Source organism: Charadrius vociferus, unplaced genomic scaffold (assembly GCF_000708025.1).
Source record: "Charadrius vociferus isolate BGI_N301 unplaced genomic scaffold, ASM70802v2 scaffold549, whole genome shotgun sequence".
In the NCBI taxonomy this organism is placed as follows: Eukaryota; Metazoa; Chordata; class Aves; order Charadriiformes; family Charadriidae; genus Charadrius; species Charadrius vociferus.
In genome coordinates, this window is record NW_009650103.1 from 1657256 (window position 1) to 1657483 (window position 228).

A 228-nucleotide genomic window follows, 5' to 3' on the forward strand; every position below is an offset into this window, starting at 1 on the left:
CGTGGTTCCCACTGTGTAACGCTCGTATGCTAGTCGCTGCAAAATCCTGGGGAGACAGCTGACCCCCCACAGGTGACTGAAGACAATATTTCCCAGAATTTGGTTAACTTTGGGGCCTGCAGCCAAAAGCAGTGGCTCCCAGATCCCCCTGTGAACAGCCCCTGGCCAAACATCCATGCTGGTGCCTCCCCCTCTCTGAGCCTGTGTTTGCTGGTGTGAACTGGGGGG